The sequence below is a fragment of the Hetaerina americana genome, unplaced genomic scaffold (assembly GCF_022747635.1).
Source record: "Hetaerina americana unplaced genomic scaffold, ioHetAmer1.1.p SCAF_4, whole genome shotgun sequence".
NCBI lineage: Eukaryota > Metazoa > Arthropoda > Insecta > Odonata > Calopterygidae > Hetaerina > Hetaerina americana.
This window is the reverse complement of record NW_027286985.1, coordinates 105,537,606-105,555,999: the sequence shown is the minus strand read 5'-3', so window position 1 is coordinate 105,555,999 and position 18,394 is coordinate 105,537,606.

The window sequence follows — 18,394 nt, the reverse complement described above, 5'->3', positions numbered from 1 at the left end:
AATGACTCCCGATCGATAAGGCATCTCATATTTCCTTCACACAATCCGAGGCCCCAACAGTAAGAAAAATAATGACGGAAAATTGTCCTTACCAAATACCATTGATCAAACACCAAACGACAAGTACTCCAATGGCTGGAGACCCAAACAACTCCTGGCACAAGCCTTCGGTATGTACTGCAGGGTCAGTTGCGGAAGAAAATACCCAAATAAAGGCACCACATAAGACCAATTATGTTGGCACACCCTAATTGGACTAATTACTACCACGTGAGGCTGCAATACAAGGTTTTAATAAAAGGTGTATTGATATGATTTGAAAAATGGATTTATCTTGGTAGATATTGCCACAAGGCCTCAGAGTTCTTCAAAGTACATCCCTTGAGCGTCGAAACACTTTTGCCGGCGGCTTTTCCACGACTCGAAAGCTCCCTGGTAGGCGGAAGGTCCTTAATGGTAAGATTCTTTGACGGCTTACGAGTTCCCATGGTAGTGACTTCTGAGGGAGAAATTCACTTTTGGGTATAAGAAATAGTCTGCTGGTGCCAAGGCAGGACTGTAAGGGGGTTGAGGAATCGGTGCGATGCCGTTGCAGGCCTGCAAAAGCAGACACTCTCGACTCTGCTCTTGATCGTCCGTCAAGACCTTCGGTGCGAGTTTACCGCAGAATTTTTGCATCGCCAAATTTTCAGCGGCAATTAATGCCAATATGATCTGCGAGCATGCGCACACTTAACCGACGGTCTGATTTCAGCATTTTACGCACACCTTGCACCTCGCCGTCGGTTCTTGACGTCGACTGCCGCCCAGGGCGGGCAGTTGGTGATATTTTTAAATCCTAGAACACTTGGCCAATAATGTCCAGCGTCTCCGTTCCTGATTTCCCCAGTCAAATAAAAAACTTGATGGCGTACCGCAGCTCAATCGCTGTTCGCTGAATTTCGCGCTGGCACCGAATCACTCGATAGGGGTTTACTAAAAAACACGATCCAGCCGGAACGAACTGTCGCAGGCGCGTGTTGAAGATCTAAGCCTTCAACGCCGAGCCAGCGCAGTGCGAGCGCGCTGAGATGTACAGTTGTGTCGGGAAAAAAATTGTTACCGATACTTTTAGTACAACTCTTGTGTCATTAGAAAGTCGGCGGACACCAAGAACATTCTATTTGATGAAACAATGCCCGCACTGATAAGAAACACACTTTCCAGCAGTTTTCCACTTAATGTATTGAAATTGAAGTTTAAAATAAGGGTTCCTCGCATAGGAACATACCTTTTATTTAATTTTTACAGTGCCAAATCTGAATCGAATAAAATACAGCGCTAAATGGAGGAAGCAGCAAAATAAAAAAGGAAGTGAAAGAATCAATTCGCGCCTAAAAAGCTCTCCGACTGTATGAAAACTAGATTCACTTGCTATTAACGCCTTAAAGAGGATACACCAGGCTTTCTCCCAAGAAAGCATGTAAACCGTCGACGCATTTCGCAATTCATGTTTCGTCATAAATTCTTATCTCCAAGATTTAGTCTAACCTGGGCTCCTACTAAAAGACGTACTAACCGGTGCAGGAGAGTTGCCAGGATACCCAAACCTTGCTAGGATTAACCATAGCTATCTTATCTTTCGAGTGCTTCCATTGGTGGAATTACGGCGGGTGGAGACAACCTCTGTAGGAGTGCGTAGTCTGCCCAATAAATACGGGAACTGGTGCAATCTGGTGCCCATGACGCGGACTATAGCCCCAACCACTAGCGGCGCTAGTTGCCTGAGACCCAATGAGCCGTCTGTGCTTGGCGGATCGTCGAGCTGTGCGTATGGTGCCAGTTATATTAGTTTCCGTTGTCCTTGTTTTTACTATTTGTCGAAAATGGAAATTCACGAAATCACGGAGGAACGAATCAACATCAAGTTTTTGGGTGAAGTACGGTAAAATTTATCAAGAAATTACTGAAATGTTGACAGCTGTTTACGGCGATAATGCTCTGAAGAAAACATCCATTTTCGAATGAATTAAGAGTTTCAAAGATGGCAGACAGGACACCATAAATGATGCAAGGCTGGGACGACTTTCAACCACCTGTGTTGACGATAACATTGATCGTGTGCGGTCCCTTGTCCTTACCGATCGTCGAAAACCTGTCCGAATGATAGCTGATGAACTGAATTTAGGCAAATCAACAATCTATTTTAACGGAGCATTCCGGTTTTAAAAATGCGTGAAAAGATCGCGCGCACTCAGCATTGATTGTACGCCAGAGGGGAGATTGATTATGATGAAATTGATGAGGGGACATCACTGTGAATATGTGGACACAATAAAGCAAGAAACGACGAGAAAACTGAAAAGCCTAACTATCGAGGGCTTCCAAGGGTGTTTAAAACAGTGGAAAAGAAGATGGAATAAGTGCATAGCAACGAATGGAGAATACTTTGAAGGGGACAAAATCGATGTAGACTACCATTTGCAAAATAAAGTTTTTATGACCTCAGTTTGCGGATTTATTGGACAGATCTCATATGTTGTCGGACGATAATTAGACATCAGTGCTGGAATTTTGCCTTCGCCACACAGACATACGGCACGCTGCCACAGATGTGACGTTCCGAGTCACTCCAGGGGTTCCGTGCGGTGAATTAGGGGCCCAAGCCGAATGGCAAGGCGTAAACATCCGGTTTCTATGGCGAGGGGAGGAAGTTCTCCCGTGAGAAAGCTTCCCCAATTCCAATCCCGCAGCAGACATATTTCACATGAGGTGGTGTGGCAGGATTGGTTTTATAAAAAACACTGCCATGAAGCACCCGCGGTACTTAAGTGAATCGATCGTATAAGTTTCGCGTCTACGCTCGAGAATACTGGCGAATGCACGCCTCTTACAGAGTGCGTTCCAACAGTTATGCAATTGAGTTTCCCGCTCCGCTTCTATTGGTCGGAGTGGAATCGAATCAATTGGAGTATGTGGAGAAGACGCTTAGCTTTGCCGCGAAACCGGTCTCAGTGCTCTCCAAGCTGTTTGAGTGGCAGGACGTCTGTTATTGTAAACCTCTGCGCGCCGACCGTACCACGAAAAAAATGGAATCGACGATCGAGCAACGTTACGCGATTACTAAGTTTTGTGCTAAACTAAAAAAATTCTCTCAAGGAGAATTTTTTTCCAGCGACTCTTCCATGACCGGTTCGCGTCCTGGAAGGCGTCTTCGGGATATTTCTTCAGTTTGGCACATAACTTAGTAATCGCGTAACGTTGCTCGATCGTCGATTCCATTTTTTTCGTGACACGGTCGGCCCCAAGACGTTTGCAATGATTGACCTGCTGCCGCTTCCACTGCTACGAGATCACTGAGACCGAGGTTTTGCGGCAAAGCTTAGCGTCCCCCCCCCCACCTACTCAAAGAGGTTCAATACCACTCCAATCAATAGGAGCGGCGCTGGAAATTCAATTGCAAAACATTTGGAACGCACCGTTTGTAAAATTGTTTGTCTCCGGCGTAACTATATGGAATTATCATAACATATTGAAATGCAATTATTGACTTTATAATTCCACACACACACGATTTAGAAACACGACCAAAGTTTCAACGCTGAACGTCATCATCAGGTTGATGAAGATGATGATGTTCACCGTCGAAACCTGGGTCGTGTTTTTTAAAAAAAAGTGTGGAATTTCCAAGTCAATAATTTCATTTCAATATATGACTATATAGTTTTTCTTTTTATTTTCTCACGTTTTTTGCCCATCCCTTGCAATATGCGCTTTCAGCACCAAGTTTCTAAGGCTTTTCTAATTTTCTAAACTGGTTTTCCCATTGAGTGTGATACGTATTGCGTTCGTGCGCGAAAGCCTTTTTTTTAAGCGCAGTAGTTTCTCATTTGTAAACACTACCTACACCTGAGCTTCGTGTATTATTCCCTGTTTTACGAGGGCTGTCCAGAAGGTAACCTCCGTTTTCGTGTAAAATTGGAAGCAGTGGAAGGAGCCAAATGGTCGCTGTACTCACCAGAACAACAGGTCAGAACGCCTCGATCGGCAGGGGTTGGAGGGTCTCTCCCCTTGTCGTTTGTTTATTCAATAGCAAGTCAAAATGAACAATACAATTTAAATTCCAGCCAATTGTGAAGTTTGTTTGGTGATAAGGTTTTTACCGATGAAAAAACTTCAAAGCTACTGACATTCATCAGGAAATTTGTGCTCTGTACGGACCGAATGTGATGATTGACAAGAGTTCTTGCGTCAGTGCTGTCGTTCGCTTAAGAGTGAACGGGCAAATGTCCATGATAATGACAGAAGTGATCGCCCGTCTGTGGTGACCAATGGACTGCACCGAAAATTGCCGAAAAGTCCGTGAAAACCAGCGTTTTACGATATCTGATTTCTTTACAAAGTTTTCCACAGATGTCTACGAATCTGCTGCATGGAAACATGACTGATAAGTTAGGCTACTACATGTTTTGTGCTCGTCTTGACGAGGAACTTCAAGATGGCAACGTCATCGGTTAGTTGCGATCTCAGGCGGCAGAAATTTATGCTGAAGGTATTTGAAAACTAGTTCAGAGACATGGCATGAATGTTCAAATCTGTTTGGCGAATATATATATAAAAATAGTAGAGATGCAATGGTGGTTCCAATAGTCTACGGCCTGGCCTAGAGATGGCGTTAGTTGTTTCAAAAATATCACGGTATTGGGAATTACGCAATCTATAAAGCATATGCTTCAAGTTTGAAGACGCTACGTTATTTGGTATTTGTTTGGCATCCATCAATAGTGAACGTTTTGAGTGAATTCGTTGAAATGGAGAAAATTGGTCATCTTTATGCGATCTAATACTTTTATTTGAAAGGCCTCAGTCCAACCAATATAAAAACTGAACTGGATTCTACTCTTGGGGAGTCTGCTCCTTTTGCCGTAACAACAGTAAAATATTGGGTTGCAGAGTTTAAACTAGGCCGTACGAGCTATTAAAACGAGCATCGCATTGGTCGAACAAATGAGGTGAAGACTCCAGAAACGGTGAAGAAAATCCACAAAGTGATCCTGGACGATCGTCGACTGAGAGTGCGCGAGCTTGTAGACATAGTAGGCATTTCAAAAGGTGTGGTACATTTTAACTGAAAATTTGAGCACGAGAAAGCTGTGTGCAAGATGTGTGCCGCGTTTGCTCACACTCGAGCAAAACCAGTGTCGTGAAGATGTTTCCATTGAGTATTTAGCAATGTTTCACAGCACAGCAACAAAGCAGAATTATTGCGCAATTTTATAACCATCGATGAAAATTGGGTCCATTACTTCACACCCGAAACGAAAGAACAATCAAAACAATGGATTCAAAAGGGACAACCGATTCCAAAGAAGGCGAAGACCATTTCATCTGCAGGCAAGGTCATGTCGTCGGTTTTTTCGGATGAGCATGGGATAATTTTCATTGACTATCTTGAAAAAGGAAAAACTATCAACGGTCAGTATTATGCGAACTTACTGCAACGTTTGAGAGAAGAAATCAAGCAAAAGTGCCCGCGATCGGCAAAAAAGAAAGATTTGTTTCATCAAGACAATGCACAAGCTCACAAATCCGTTATTGCAATGACCAAAATTCATGAATTGTAGTTTGAATTGCTACCTTATGCAACCTATTCACCATATTTAGCCCACTCGGATTATTTTCTGTTCGCAAATTTGAAAAAAATTACTTGGTGGTGAAAGATTTTCCGACCGTGAAGAAGTGGTGTCGGCAGTTAATGGCTATTTTGAGGAGCAAGACAGTTCTTGTTATAAAAACATATTGAACTTATTGAACATCGCTGGGAAAAGTGTATAGAGCTGAATGTATGTATAAATACATTTTTTTCCAAAATATTTGTGTTTTCTTTGTTGGTTCGGGTACTTGTCGTATGTAGTTTTGAAAAGAAAATAATAAATATTTCGTATCTATTCCAGTTTATTTTTTTTAAGCATAACGGAAGATACTTTCCGGACAGCCCCTTCGTATACCCGTCGAGTTACTTTCGTCTCGTACTTCCGAGAGATGTGAATGATGCCGCTTTTTTATAATTTTTCCCCTCTGAACGCTCTATCTGGCCACAGTTTCTCTCTCCCACTTTCTTCAGTTTTAACTTTCTTTCCGTTGATTCTTCATGTTATTCTGAACTTCATCTGTTATTTTATTCAAGGATGCCTCCAGGTCTTTTCGGTATTCTTCCATTTCTGCGTCATCCGTGAAACGGAGCGGGTTGATTTCTTCTTCGTTCACCTTTATTTATTTTTTTCCCATTCCTTTACTCCTTCGATTAAATATGTGCTGGTGAGAGATTGCATCTTGGTGGAGTTTAAAAAAATTATTTTCGCCTCCATTCATCTTCCGTCTTTCATTCGCGTTGTGACCACTTGAATAAGTTATTCATTTGCCGTCATAATCAGTGTCAAGTGTTACAAACAGTTTGAACATATCGCTTCATTGGACGTTGCCAAGCAGTTTCTCTCAGTCCACGAAGATCATCCGTATATATCGACGTGTATAATTTTTTTTTCTACCACTACTGACCGTAGGACCCAGGTTCGATTGCCGGGCAAGTCTCTCTAGGCACCCTCAGCTCCACGCATGATTAGCGTTTTTTCGGGTAAGTTTCAACTTTTCATTCACATGCCTCAAAACTCTACGCACGATGGAATTTGAGGTCATTCCTACTTCATAGGTGAACAGTGCCGAAGGGGTTTCCCAAATTTTGCTACAAAAATTGATAAATGGTTGAAATAGGTGAAATAGTTAAGTATAAAACCTGTATGTGTCTCTGTGTATGCTTAAAGAGCTCCCTGGAGAGGGCCCGTGAGGATGGAATTGCGAGTTAATTCCTGAAAAAAAACTAAAATTATTTTCCTTGATTAAGATAATGGAAACGGAAGACTGCACAGTGAATGATTTTGTTTGTCTTTCCCAAATATTTGTGGGAGATAGTTGGGGTTGAATTCAAATGGTCGACCAGTTACTGTCGTTGTTGGTAGTACGCAGAGTCTATAAGAAATGATTTTTTTCCACAGAAAGCAAAACAGCAGTGCTTTAATTAAACCCATCAGCACCTTAATGTACTTAAGTGAAACCTATGTACGCTAAAAGCAGCCTAAATGTTGGACAAACTGCGGTGGCTAAGGAGTACTTGAGGAGTATAAGTACGAAAAAATGGGAAGGATGAGATGAGGAATGAGCAGGTAATATGCGTGTAATATGGAAGGGGTGTGCTTCGTTGGTCTGACCGTGTTGTGAGAATGGAGTCATCGATATGAGGGAAGTGTGTAGAAATTGGAGGAGATAGGAAGGGGTGGGCAGGGAAATTCACGACTTCCCTGGTGGAGAATATTGGGTCCGAGGAACCCAAGAGCTTTCACGAAACGATTCATAAATACGTCAGAGCAAAGACGTACTTTGCGAGAGTAGATGGGCTTGGGAGAGAGAAGTGATGAAGGGTCCATATGCTGGACTATTATTTCAGAATTTCCTGATTTCTTCTGCCCGAAAGAGAACGGAGTTTTGATGAAGCGGTTATCTAATTATGCTGTTGAAATTAAACTTTCTTTTTATGAGATCCAACGCGTTCGTATGACGTCCCGCAGCTTTGATATATTTCCCAGTCGTGAAATTGTGTGCATGTCGTAGGAAACAAAGCATTTCAGCCTCGTGACTGCTGGGGATCAGGCATATGTCACGGCTCATGGTCGTCTCCTGTCAACTGATAAACTTAAAAGGAGCGTGATCCAGAGAGTCTCGCCATCCCTTTGTAGATACGGGATCATTTAGCGAAGGAGGAATGCGTTATTATATTCTCAGCTGTCAAGCGCGATTCGCTTATATTTTTTTTGAATTATTTTTCGCTGCCGTTTGGGCCACGGTTACTCTTAACGCGCGTCGGTGTTTTAACTTTAAGGTTCCCAATCTGAGTAGCCACATTCTATGATAGAAAAAGCAAGCAGTATCAATTACAAGTTGTCCCAAAAATAAGTAGAATAAATCTGGGGAAAAACAATTATAGCAGGTCAAAGTATAAGTTGCAAAAATTCTTCATGAGAGCGCCTATATGTATCGACACATCAGAACCAGCGCCTCTGCGAGTTGTGGTATGCTTACTGTAAGGCATCAACAGGACCCTCGTTCCAGCACATCGTCATGGCCTCTTTGACACAATCCAGCAGTCCAAAATGGTACTCAAAGGGGTTATACTTAGGTCGTACTCAAATATCTATGTCTCGTTACCAGTAACCACCTATTCTAAAAAATTTTATTATCTCTCACCGTGATTCAAGAGGTCCAAGGCAAGATTGTCACACAAGCAATCTTCTGACAGCGACTTTGGGACCATCTTGGCATACCTTTCTCACGGCTTAATCTTCTGTAAGAATGTAATGCACAGTGATTTTCTGAATACTGCACTCTTCTGCTTCTAATATATCCTGATACTAGGAGGTAAATCGGAATTGAATATGTGTCTCACTTTTGGCACGCTTTCATCACACTGTTGTGTTTTTGATGGGTATTCCTCATCGTCATTACCTCCTCGTTACCCTCCCAGAACATCTTGTGCAAGCAGAAAACCATCACTTGGGACATTTATTCATCTCTGTAAGCAACCTTAACTATGGTCTTGGTCTCCAAACCCAATTTTCTAAGCTTGGTGCACAATTTTATCACATATCATTGCTACATGAAAGTGGCATCGTGAATTCGTGACGTGACGGTCAAACAGGGGTCCAGTATAGAAGCAGAAAGCCGCTACACATCTTCACAGTTATGCCTCCTCATCACATATTTGAATTTTAGGAATATGAAAAATTCGTATACCGCTACTTCCTCTTCGTGGTCGAAGAATGATCAGTTTTTCCTAAGGAACAATACGCTAAAAACTAGAGAATTACCAGAAAATGACGGTAATTTTGGCAGGGCATTATAATTTATCTCGGGAATCACTGCAAGCAAAAATTAAGCCAATTAACCCATCTCTGCTCGCGGCATGTTAAGCGACAATAGACGGAAGGTCGACCGGGTTCTCGCGGGGCTCCTGATTCCCATGACTGCCCTTAGGGACGTACGCCTCTCCAAGGGCCAATCCTGAGAACTATTCTCAAAGACTGGAGCGGGCATCCCGCTTCCATTTGATACGAACAGTCAAAACAAAAATTATTCCGCAAGAAACTTTGTAAAATATTACAAGGCTCAATTTACTCTTAAGAGTTAAGCATCAGGTATTCAAATTATACTTGTACGAGGGCAATTCGAAAAGTAAGGTCTCCAATTTTTTTCATGAAAAATCAAATTTATTCTCAACTTTGTGTACATCGTTGGAAAGGCTGAGCATTTAGCTATTTTTCTACATAGTCACCTTGAAGATCAATCACTTTTTGCATGCTTGTAAGCAGCTTTTTAATACCGGTGTCGTACCTTTCTCCCGCCGCGTCGCGAAGCCAACTGACGACTGCTTCTTGTACTTCCTCGTCTGACTTGAATATCTGTCCTCTAAGGTGTTTTTTGAGAGCGGGAAACAAGTTGCAGTCATAAGCCGTCCTAATCTTCATAGCTAAGTCTCTACACGTACAGAAATCTATCTCACTGGTCTTCCAACATTTGTTCGCCTTTTTTTATTATTTTACTTTCAGGAGTGTTCTTGCCCTCAACTTTTCCATTCGCGACCTTCCGTTTCATTCTTCCTTCCAAATTCCGATTCATTCCTCCATTACTTCAAGATTACTTAACTATTTTCATATTTACCGTTTGTTTCCACGGCAACTCTCTTCATCGCCTTTTTAGGCTTTCCCCACCTACCTAGGTTTCCACGCCAATTAGAATAATATCGACTGATTCTTCGTATGTCTTCCTTTTCGCCCAAGGGAATGTCCCTACATTCTACTTTCTCACCATCCTCTCCCATTTGGTCCTCTCGAATTATAAATTACAGTTTTTAAAAATTAAACCATCAAAACTCATTTCCGCTCTCAGAATTCTGACGAGATTAATTACGCAGTTCTAATTTAAAATAATAACCATGAAATTTATCTACTTCGCATTCACCAGCATGGGCAAGTTAAAGGAGTATCTAATGTCACAGAGAAGGTCAGAACAGCAAAACTCACATATTTAAAATATACGAGGGCTGTCCAGAAAGTATCATCCGTTATGATTTAAAAAATACACTGGAATAGATAAAGAAAACTTATTATTTTCGTCTAAAAACTATTTATCTAGGGTATTATTATACATATGTGTCAAACAGATTTAAACATTTGTCATATCCCTGAACAAGTTTTCAAATTCCTTCAGCATAAAATTCTGCCGCCTGAGATCGCAGCCAACCGATGATATTGGCATCTCTTGAAGTTCCTCGTCGAGACAAGCACAAAACATGTAGTAGCCTAACTTATCCGTCATTTTCCCATGCAACAGATCCGTAGAAATCTGTGGAATACTTTGTAAAGAACTCAGATATCGTAAAATGCCGGTTTTCACGAACTTTTCGTCAATTGTAAGGTGCAGTTCATTGTCCTCCTCAGACGGGAGCGACCACTTCTGTCATCATCATATCGGATATTTCTCTGTTCACTCTTATACCAACAGCAACACTGACGCAAGAACTCTTGTCACTCATTACATTTGCTCCGTATCGAGCACGAATTTCCCTATGATAAATTTCAGCAGCTTTGAAGTTTTTTTATCTGTAAAAACCTTACCACTGAAGAAACTTCAAAATTGGCGGGAATTTTAATTGAATTACTAATTTTGATTATCTATTGTAAACAAGCGACAAACGGCGCGACCTTCCAACTACTGCAACTCGAGGCATACTGACCTGCTGTGAGCGTCAACACGGCGACCATTTGCTTCCTCCCCTACTTCTCACGCTACGCGAAAACGGAGGTTTCCTCCTCGACAGTCGTCGTATTATGCGTATTGGCGACGCATGATATTTAAGTTTCCCCCATATATTGATTTTTTTGGACCAAAGACGTGCCAAAGGTGGTATTAAGAAGAGTAATGCATTTTAAAAATGTCAAGTTCAGTAATAAACCCCTTGGACCATATCCTTACCGTCACCTTCCCTTAATTAATGCCCACAGATCCAAACATTATCAAGATGAATAACTATAATTATTTTGACGCAACAAGATAATTCTCACAAAGTGACGAATTTTTATATGTCCCATATGATTTAGGTGATAGTGCTGTCTTAACATCGCATTCAAATCAGCATTTTTGAAATAACAAGGAACAAAAGGAATCCCAGGAACAGAAAAGAATGTACTCATTGTCGGAATTTTATCCTATTTAAGCAAACAATTACAACCCCCTACTCCTTACCGTGATTTGACTCCAAACAAATTAAATTTCAGATGTATGTATTATTAGGAAATATATATTATTATAGAATAACGCATAATATCCATATGTAAATTCCGGTAATTTAACGATTTCCCCGCAAGCTAAATTGGTTGAAGGCTTATTTTTCGAAGATTTCTGAACATCGCAAATGTACTAATATTCCTTCATTGCTCATTTATCTCATTCTATCATGGTATTTTTTTCGTATGTAAGAGATCCTTCACAGACGATTGTAATTTTCGAATGAGACTAAGTATATAGGCCGGAAGAGGTTAATTAGCACTCAGACACTCAATGTAAAATACAGAATTTAAGGGCTAAAAACCATATCAGCTGACAATTCAGAAATGAACTACGAATTGAAACAGGATTAACTGTAGGATATAATGCAGTAGTTATTTGTCGCGTATTCTTGGTAGTCAATCGACCCCCGAAAATAAAATACTGAAGTGGAAGGCTGTTTCTCAAATATCGCTCGGAGAGCAATCGGATCGCCTTTTTAACTCCACAGCGATATTATTGCATCTAATTGAGGGACACTCTCCCATTGAAATCAACAAATGCGAAAATTTTCCAAACGCAGCGTAGCATTGCTTTCGGCGGTCACTTAGTGGAGTGAGCACGCGAATATTTCACTCTAGTCAGACGAGAGATTCCAAATAGACCGCACTCTAATAAAGCGCAGATTTCGGAAGAATGTAAAAACTACAGTTAAGTACGAACGTGCGGAGACTGATAGCAGTGCAACTTTAACAAATTTCAAGGTCCACTTCATAACAGTAAAAGCAACTACGAATTGTTGACAGTTATCTTGAAACTCAATGAAACAACATAGGTATCCGGCTTTTAAAGGACAGAAGATAAAGCCTAAGAGATGAAAATAATGGGAGAACAAAGGAAGAAACATAGAATATCATAAAAGAGCATGCCCCAGCCAACGATCTTTCGACCACGAGGATGGTTTGATGTTCTAGGATAGTTAGCAAACTAGTGTGTAAACTACGTCGTGTGAAATTTATTCATTAGGAGACAGGGGGGCTAGAAAAACGTAGCCAACCCTATTTAGTTCCTTCTCTGTGCTACTCGTAGTTCACCGATGGGTGCAATGTTGGCACCCACACTTGGAGGCAATTTGTTCCTCAAGGAAATAACTCTCGATCTTAGAGAGAATATACAGTTACTCACCCATCCATACTTCAGCATTCACTAATTGAACAAGAAAGTGGTTTGTAGTCGGAACAATGGATTGGAAACTAACATTTCATACTGACAAGATGACGAATGATTGATTACTGAAATTAAACGACCACTTTCGTACACATAAACAAGATCGTAACTAAGGAACGTGTTAGGTAGTATATTCAAATTTAGTCATTGCCTAAGGTACCGAGGCAAAAGAAATGAACCTTGGTGAGGACATAACTTCGAATATAAATGTCGATGAAATTTTGCTGCATCTCGTAACAATTTCAGAAACTGTAAGAGAGGTGAATGGCAAACTCAGTCAAGCAGAGAAATATGTTAACTACTTAAAGAATATAACAACGAAGGTGGGGAGAACGCTAGTTAATTTAAGGAGCACGACAAAGGCTTTGATTCAAAATTCCATGAACGTCGCCCAGTCCACCATAAGGTACTTGGAGTCCTCACCAAATGGACCAAAAAATAAACAATTGATTGATTTATACGAAAGATTGTTAAACATTATGGAAAAGGATTCTATACCGCACGAATCCGACAACGCTTCGCTACCTGAGGAGGGTGATGTTGACATATCAAGCTTGGCGGAAAAGATTTTATACATGGAAACTAAGCAAAAATCCAGTGAAAGTTTATGTTTACCATTCAGTCATAACATACATAAGTCATACAAGTCAGATTTTGACGAAAAATATCCTGAGAGAGATTCTTGGTCTAGAGAGTCTTTGATTGAGTTAGAAAATGGCTCAATTCTACCTACCGTTCCAGAAGACGCATTCGCGGATTTCAAGCGGACACAACGGAGTCGCAGTTTATCGTCAATAAAAACCATGAAAAAAATGAAACTTACCTTGCGCCAATGCAATGATGCAAATGAAGAACACGACACAGATGCTCCCGTGAGTAGAAATCCAATAACTTCATTACGAGTAGGCAAACACACAAACGTACGAATGATTTCAAATGTATGTAAATGTTGGCTGACTGAGGCTCACTCCTAGAAGCTTCAATTAACTTGATCATCTTTAACGTAACAACAAAAATGTATAATCCAAGACGAAGCACACTCCACCGGGTATGATTTCGAACGTTGCACATTTATAGAACTTGTAGCATTCGGAACCAGCACGATGGATGTTTTCTAGCACTTCCGATTCGAACATTCGACTATCAAAACATGTCACACAAACAAAATGCTGATAATGGAGTGGTTGTTCGCTGAGTAAAAAAATATTTTCAGAATATAGATCAAACAATTTTTCCAGAGCTAATATTGTTTATTTTATCGAGTCATATCTTATTCTATTTTTGCTTTCCTAGATGAATACGTTTGAGTCCTTTCTTGATACACGACAGCCATTAATGAATAGGAAAGAACTAGTAAGCTTATGAATTACAGTCCCTTCACACGTTTTCAGCAATGCCCTGGTATAATAAAAGCCGTTCTTAGTCCTTTTATAATCATCATCTTCTTGAAATGTCCCCTTTCTTTCAATTGATTGCATTGACAAACTGAGGAAGAGATCATGACATCCTAGTGCAGATTTATTTGGTTTGAATGCAAAACAATGTAAAGTTGCAGCTCGAGTTAGTTTTTAGCCCATATTGCCTTAGTATTTTTAATTTCAAATATATGTGGCTGTCCCCTTCTTCAATTCCTCATACCCATTTGCCAAAACAGCCTATTGTTGAAGTTTCAATGCAATGCCACTTACGCCTTGTGTTCGTCTAACAAGTACCTGTAGCCTTCTAACATTTGCGACTAGGGAGTCTTATTTTGAACTTGGGAGTAGAGCACTGCCTGAAGCCTGTTAAGTGGGTAACCTTGCCCATATTGGTACTCCATCAATCTTAGAAATATGGAACATTTTCTTCCTCAGTGTACCCACTTTCATGGTGGAGAGCTGTGGCACATCATCACCAGAATGGGCCGGATGATTGAAGAAAATGGAGAAGGTACAGGATTGTAAAGCAATAATGCACCCACAATGATCAGGTTCAGAGGACACTACGCAAGCCCAGACGCATTACTTTAATCCTTCTAGCCACCAGTAATAGGGTTCTACAAAAGCTAACTATAGGGAATCTATTATCTGGAGATTCAACATTTTAGCATTGAAAAGTTTCATACACAAAAAATGTACCTAAACTTCTCCTATATCAACTTTAAAGCTGTAAACCCAAATTTGCATTAGTAATGAGTTGATCTTTTGGACCCAAGGCCTCATGTGCCAGACTTCCCAAATTAAGATAACTATTGGATTGGTGGCAAAGTGTATTTTAAAAATTAAGTTAACAAAATTGGCAAAACTTTCAATGATCTTTCTTCACTCCATCCAAAAAACCAACCTCAAAATAGTTGACTACCAAAATATTAAATTATCTGATAATCACTTTATATGATTATTCTTGAGAAAAGACATAAATAGTGTTTCAAGAATTATACATCAAATAATTCATGAAGTATCCATAAGTTTTCACAACAGTTCATATTGCATCTTGATAATGAATGTTTGCCCTTAAATAAGGGTTATTCCCAAAGGTTAAGTATTTGCCGTGTTTGCACATTTCAAGCTCTCAAATTACACCTTGGTCATGATTATTACTTTCAAATACACTGAATGGTTGACACAGCCTTAAGTTTTCATAAGTAATGAAATAAAACTATATACAAATAGAAAACAGTTGAAAAGCTTAAGGGTAGACGAGCATTTGATTTGTTGGTGTACACATGAAGAAGATAATATAGAAGTGGCAAAACAAAAGTTCCAATTCAGGAATATTTAAGGAAAAGTGAAGTCAAAAGGAAATATATATATATATATATATATATAAATTCCATCATAAATACGAAAGTTACTCTACACAGCACAGTTCTCTAGCTTCACATATATCATTTTTCATAAAGACATACCAATCGTGTATTTTCAGCGATGCTTGAGCTAAATCCTGAGCAGGTGCGACAACTGCTAAAACAGAGGGGGAAGGAATTCATTGTTTCTGCACCATATGTTTTAATTTCTAAACAAAAAGCATGGGTAATGATATTATAGTATTTAATAATCCTTATTACTTGCATGAAATAAATTGTTGAATGAAATTTAAAATAAAATTCTATGCTTAAAAAATAGGAATGAAATTAAAAACTATGGCAGAAAGCTAACAATATCATAAGGAATGCATCTATTAAATGCAGGAAGTAAGACACACAACAGATGTCATAGGTAAAGGGCTGCCTTCCTTGAAGGAAAATAAATACCAGGTAGATCTGATAAGGATGTCAAAATTCAAATATGTCGTATGATGAGATGAATTCAGTTTTAAGTATTCGACTAAGGCAAATACCCATTCTTCTGTCTTCAGATAGCTAATATAATTATCAAATTCCAGGCTAAGACAAGGGAATAAAAGGGTTTTACCTTCTTTCAGCTAAGCACCTGATATACGTACATACTCTCACCACAAATCAGCCAATATTTATGTAATTATTTCGGCACAAATTTGCAGAAGGCCTGTGCCTTAAAAGATCAATTTGGTAAGACATTGAGAAGGTCCAAGACAGAGGGTGCCTATCAATGACATAGAGTTGCCATGCAAGAGATTACCTGCAATTACTAGAGATTACTGGTATCTATTTGAACAAGCGTACCTGTATACACTACAGTATATTTTACTGCAGTGATGTGCTTTGGTGAAATGGAACTACATATTCCCTACAATAGTGAAGTGATGGGAATAGATATAAGCATGCTCCAAATTCCCTTTCCTGAGCTGGAAGATTTTTAAACTTCATGAACTCAGGCAGCACGGATAAAGAACAGAGGAGAGTCAGCTTTCTCAGCACTATCACGAACTTCATGCACCAGAAACAGGGAAAATAAGGGCACTTATTGGTATTCCCACTTAAGTCCATATTATCACAGGTTAAGGGCATTTTTTTGTCAAAGGAAAACAGAAAAATTACAAAACCTCTCAAAATACCAAGAATAATCAACATTGTTGCAAAATGTAATTTACACTCAATGGGATATCATTCACTTCCAAACAGCTAAGTCTCAGGATTTCATGAATTCCCATTCCAGACTTAATCCTCACCGATTCAAATGAGATAACACATTTTTGTGAAGCATTGCATCTCCGAAGTTGGTCCTATGAACCTCGATTATGCCAGGACCTTTATGTGCAATGAACCGGTTATTGGAACAGTGTTATACCATCTAATTTTTGGTGAAACTAGGCAAAACCAGGAAAGGACTCATGACATGCTCAAGGCAGCTAATGGGACTGAAGAATGGTTTATTATTATGCAGGTTTGCTTAGCTTTAATATCAGGTGGTGCTTAGAAATATAGCAGTGCTTAAGGAGTGTATCTACAAGGTCTGTTCCAGAAGTAGCGTGACATTTTCTCCCAGATAGATGGACGGATGGGTGGTGGTTTTTCCAGCTGGGTTCGAGGGAGGGGTGTCTATGGAAAGGATGGAGGCCGGTGGAAGTTATCTCCCAGCCTTTGCGGAATGTGGATCGTCTATTAGTGAAACCTCGATAACGTGACCTCGTTATGCTCCGTCATGAACCAGTTATTGGGACAGTGCTACACCAACAAACTTTACGTGAAAAAGGGCAAAACCGGGAAAGAGACTCATGACATCTTCAAGGCAGCTTATGGTGATAATGCCATGGGTGGATCAGGTGTCATAGAGTTGCACAAGTTGTTTCAGGAGGGTAGAGAAGATGTTGAAAACGCTGAATGTTCCGGTTGCCCTGCAACCTCAAAAAAGTAATGAAAATCCTGCAAGAGAGAAGGCTTAGGTGGACAGGGATCGCAGAGTAACCGTTTGCATGCTTTCTGATGAACTTGGTTTCTCAAAAAGTGATATGCATCGACTTTTGACCAAAAAAATTGGGCATGAGAAAGATGCCTTCGAAGTTGGTGCGGCGAGTGCTCTCACATGAACGAGAGGAAACTGACACGTGGATCTGCCAAAAGCTTCTTGAAAATGTGAGTTAAGACGTATATTTTTTAGACAATGCCCCACCAGACTTCTTCCTCTTCCCCACCTCAAATCTGTGCTGAAAGTACATCGTAAGCGTAGTAGTAGCAGATTTTAGGGGAGGCGACCGACAGCTAAGGTCATTTGTGCCATTAAGCATGGCCAGGAGAGGGAAGAAGGGTAGAGAGAAACCCAGCGTTGGCATTAGCCTTCTCTTAACGAAAAGCACCAAGGGGTCCCATCCGACGGATGGCATACTCACGCAAAGTGCCCTCTACAAAGCACCTCAAGTAGGGATTGGGATACCACTGAAAAATATCTGTCACCGCTGGGAGTCCAACCTGGGCCCTTGGAGGTGGGGAGCCTGTACATAAGCCATTGCACCATCCTGATGCCCATGGCCTCCTGTTAGCATTGCGTGGACGAACAAGGGTGCTACTTCGAAGACTTTAGAGTGAATGTATCAATTCTGGCAATACATATTTTCACAATCGACTCAGTCCTACTACTATTGGGACAGACCTTGTATAACATGAACTGATCAAGGAACATGGTTCCAATCAGGAATTCCAGACTCTCAAATTAAATTCCAGACTTTTCCAATGTACTCAGCCATTTTCCCCATTTCGCCTGAATTTTTAAAGAAATTGATTAATTCCTGAAAGATTGGTCACCCTGATTTTGATCTACGATATTCTTTCATTTCAAAATGGAAATATAGCAATTTAGGCACTAAAGGATGTGATACCATAGCACTGAAAATTACTTCTACGAACAAAAGCACTTTGATGAGTCCTAGGACAATTAAAACTCTTCACAAAACTGGAGCAGATCTGCCACCCTCTCACCAT